This window comes from Schistocerca nitens, chromosome 3, assembly GCF_023898315.1.
Source record: "Schistocerca nitens isolate TAMUIC-IGC-003100 chromosome 3, iqSchNite1.1, whole genome shotgun sequence".
NCBI lineage: Eukaryota > Metazoa > Arthropoda > Insecta > Orthoptera > Acrididae > Schistocerca > Schistocerca nitens.
This window is the reverse complement of record NC_064616.1, coordinates 619,615,087-619,620,191: the sequence shown is the minus strand read 5'-3', so window position 1 is coordinate 619,620,191 and position 5,105 is coordinate 619,615,087.

Sequence of the window (5,105 nt, the reverse complement as noted above, 5' to 3'; positions counted from 1 at the left end):
CACCAAACTGGATGTAGTGATTTACTTTGTGGGATTGCACATGTGATCAATTAAATAACTAAATTGTCATTCCTTCCCACACTGGTATCCGGCTTCGCTGTATTAATTGAAATTGAGTTATTTTACAAATAAAATGTGTTGTTCTGACAAAAATATTGGAGTATGTTGTACCTATTTTCAATGTCGGGCGGTACTGTACCCTTTCACTACTTAAACCTAACTAACCTAAGGACATCACATACATCCATGCCCGATGCAGGATTCGAACCCACGACCGTAGCAGCAGTGCGGTTCCGGACTGAAGCATCTAGAACCTCTCGACCACAGCGGCCGGCCTTCCGATTGCGAAAACATTCTGTTGACACCCACCTACATAGGAAGAAATGATCATCACGATAAAATAAGAGAAATCAGGGCTCGCACAGAAAAATTTAAGTGCTCGTTTTTCCCGCGCGCCGTTCGAGAGTGGAATGGTAGAGAGACAGCGTTTTTCCCGCGCGCCGTTCGAGAGTGGAATGGTAGAGAGACAGCTTCAAGGTGGTTCATTGAACCCTCTGCCAGGCACTTCGTTGTGAATGGCGTGGATGTAGATGAATGACATTGTCACATCTAAAATGTCTGCAAAAATATGCCACTAAAACAAAAATGCAATTTTTGTATCAAGTGTCACAATGTTATTTACACACACACAATAAAACACACACACACACAAGAAAACACACACACACACGGGCATGTATCAAAACTGATGTCTAAAACATGAGTGTGCCCCTATTCTAAGCATGCAGTTGAGATTCCATTTTTAAGGTCTAAATGAAGCATGAACTAAAACGAAACTGAATAATCCTGTAACTGCCTAAAAGACAAGTTGGCTGAAATACTATGCTAAGCAAGTGAACACACAAACAAATTGGCAGTCTGAATTACTGTCAGCTACAAGAACAATGCAGTTAATGTGATTCCAAGCCTAAATGAGTGCATGAACAAAAACAAATCTGAACATAGACGATTCTACAGGAAGAAAATAACAACAAATACAATGTGTATGTCAACTGTCACAATCATATTTTCCCGGCCATCGGACAGGCTTTTGCTTTTTATTACGTTTGATCTAGGCATACTTTATGTTGTGTACAAAAACGAACTTTTGAGGAAGGGTACGACGTTTACCGGTCTGAACTGTGGTGCCAAGGCTCTCTAAAACTTTTACGGGCTCTATTTTCATAATCAACTACTAAATAAGACCAAAATCCAATCTAATGTTCCGAAATACGACATACATACACACAGCGTAGCCGAAGACAAACGAAATGACCAAAAAGTATTTTAGGTGGTGAAGAAGGTATTTTGTCGAGATCTTTATTCCACTGTGAGATTCGAATTACATATTTTCGTAATACACCAACTTCATAGTGTTACGCAAACAAGATGTAAAGAGGACCAAAGAGAATTGTGGAGCAAGGCTCCACACAGAGAGATGAAAGTTCGACATCTCTATGTCCCAGAGAACTCCGATTGCGTATGAAAATTCTATATTGGCACCAAAATAAAATTATTTACCAAAATAAGTGAAGATTTTAAGTACTAAAATACCCACAGTTCGCTTTTCATGATACAGAAGTCTTTGCACCGACAAAACATGTACGATTTCAAGCAAACAACATACATAGCGCTGCCACCATAACTTAATTGTTCTATGAGATTGAAAAACTACACGTGGTTTGCATATTGCACTAGTGATAAAACTTACAGGTTAAGGTACACTGCCGATGACCAAACTTTGATTGCTGCATCACGCTTTGCAAGCACAAATGACCCTCAAATTAAATATTCCCATAGCTAAATTGTTTGTACTACTTAACAAAATACATGTGGCTCGCTTGTTGCATTACTGATTTAAATTACAGGCCTATGAGCTTAATTAGATCATTGTAAAGAAAGGATGACACATAAAAATGGTTCTGTAACTTTACAAAACCAACACTGGCAGTACTATTGATCTAACTTACTTTTAATGTGCACTTATTGGCGAAAATAGTTTGATCTTTGTACCAAAGTAAACAATGTTATTCCAATGTCTACACTTGTCAAAAATTCGTCTTTGTTCACCTAAACCTCATATCATTATAGTTTTCCCCACACGCAAAGTTTTTAACTTCATTTTGCAATCCATAAGTCTGTCATATTCTGCTGATAATGCTAAATGATGCTGTGACGCAGTGGAAACTGCATGGCAGAACCATGAAATAGCATACTGATCAGTAGTAATACACATTCGTATAAGTAAGAAATGAGGCTCGTTTTGCATTTGGTTAACCACCTTCAAAGACAGACAAGCATCATAGCAACCCCATCCTAGAAGATTAACTTTATCTTGCAGTATAAACGTTTGTCATCTTCTGCTATTACACAATGGTGCCTACATGACACCTTGCCCTATTCGTAGGCATTTTACAGAAAATATGTAACGAATCATCCTGTACATTGTCATGTTTCAGTAAAACTATAACAAATTCTCCTCATGTTACAATAAGAACATCACAAATTACCCTATTTGTTACTGCAAAATTGTATCAAATGTGCCCCATGTTAGAGCAAAAATGTAACAAATCACCCCCATGTTCCCCCCAGGTTCCATACACTGCGTTTAAAGTAATCCATAAGTCTTGGTGGTTCTTTTTCCAATGGGGAGGCGGGAGCATAACACAACAGGATTTTATTTTAGGACGAGTGATTTGTGAATTTCCCACCACTTTACACTTACGACAGGATTCAATACTTACCGCAGGTGACCCGTCGACCATGCAGGCTTTCCCATTGAACTATTACATCACGGAAAAGCACAGTAGGGCAAGTGGTCATCCTGGGTTCTCTGCTTAGCATAAGTGGCCATCTTAAACTTTCGAATTTACTTCCAATAGGACAGTTATACATTTTGATATTTTTGTTCTTCCCACCAATTTATACTTACGACAATTGGGCAGTTTTTTAATTTCCTACCGTTTTATGCCCAGGGAAATTTCTGCTGTGAAGCCAGAGAGGTGTGGAATGAGTGGGGAAAAAAATAGGGCAATGGTGCATGATGTCGTCGGATGATATCATTCGAAATCTAGCAAAAATGCATGTCGCCAATTCGCACACTATTCAGCATCCCTCGACATAGAGGTCGGTTTAGTAAGCCTCAAGTTTACATTTATGAAGGACTGGGGCACCAACGAGTTTCCAGCTCGAAAATCCCAGTTTCCCGAAACCTGTACCAGGTATAGATGAATAAATTAGTTAAACGTATGAACTATTTGATTTAGGATCACATAAGCTACGTAATGGTAGTAAAAAGAGTTAATAATGTGAGACATTTTGTGGTTTTGGAATATGTGGTCCTTAAATATCCAAACCAGGCATGAACTGCTCAGTTACGTATTATTTTTCCGAATAGAGGAGCTACCTATAAAATTATAATCATAGGAAGAAGGGTGAGGGCAGACTAATAAAATTGAACTTGTATGGTGTATGTATTCATCGTCTTTGTTTCATCCTATTCTTCTTGACTCCGTGATATGATTTTTAAACGTCTTATCTGCATATGTACTGTGTCACAAAATGTTTCAAGTGAGGAGACGCAAGAATCGGAACTTGGTTCAAATGGCTCTGAGCACTATGGGACTCAACTGCTGAGGTCATTAGTCCCCTAGAACTTAGAACTAGTTAAACCTAACTAACCTAAGGACATCACAAACATCCATGCCCGAGGCAGGATTCGAACCTGCGACCGTAGCGGTCTTGCGGTTCCAGACTGCAGCGCCTTTAACCGCTAGACCACCGCGGCCGGCAATCGGAACTATCAGGAGGTGTGTCATAATTAATGGTAAGCTACTACAAATGTACACAACTGCATGCGAGTGTGACCGTAATTAATGTGATTTTACATAAACTGGCATTTCGCAGTTTTCTTAACTGATTATGCCAAATATGGGCAAATTATTTACTTTTCTTGCTTGTTTTACGCTTAATAATGAGAGAAAGGTCAATAGGAAAACGATTTCCCCGTAGAGATACACTTATCATGCTTTTATTTTCTCTTGTTCAGTGATCAAATATTAAATAAACGGCAATGAGAACTTGGACGTAGTAATATTTCTTAGTTGTTTAACGGGAGCTAAACGATTATCGCAGCTAAAGTCACGGTTTACGTGTTACGACACTGTCGCTGTGTTGATAATGTTTTCTCGTCACAATGACGCAGTCGCGAGGCGCACACGGCGAGATATACGTACACCGTGTCCTTATTAGTAACGGGCTCTGTGGAGTTCCGTCAGGCCAACAAGAAAAGTAACAAATTATCCTTTGCGCAGGACATCATTAGTCATTTTTGTGGATATACTACCTACGACAGTGTCCATACAATGCCTGCATATTAGTTACATTGTTAACAAGGATGGATGGAAGTGGAATCGTTCTTGTTAGATGAAGAGAACCACGCTAGCGAGAACACATTTGCGGGAGTGGAAAACTACTGCCTCACGTGGAACGCACTGTCGGTGACTCGAATTCTAAGGAACTATCGTTATTTGCTGCTGTAAAATTGTATTTTTGTGTACAGGAATGATTTTTCCTCCTCTTCTCGTGGCTGAAGTCATACATATTCTCCAAAACTACTACAGTAGTGGCTGTACATACATCTTCCACTCAAACGATTGTTTTCACTCTGGTAAGTAAATATCTCTACGCAGTGTAAGTGGACACTCATAGATTTCTGCAGTACTTTCAAGCAGTTGTGACACAGGCAGAGATCTCAGGATCGTTCTTTGAAAAACTGATAGCGAAGCTACAAATGGAGCCTTCATACATGCGAATGAGTGTCACTGATTCAGTCATGTTTTGGAGAGCTATGCACGCACGCTCTTATTCTGTGATATTCAAATTGTTAAATAACTTATTTATGAATCAACCGAAAACAAGCGTGAGAACTATGATTTGTAAATAGATGTAGACAGTTTACTATTCTCAGCGCCTACAAACATAATGTTTCATTAAACTGATATGTGCGCATAAAGGCGCTAAAATAATTAATCGCAAGAAGGGCACGTTATGACAGTTCGAACGCG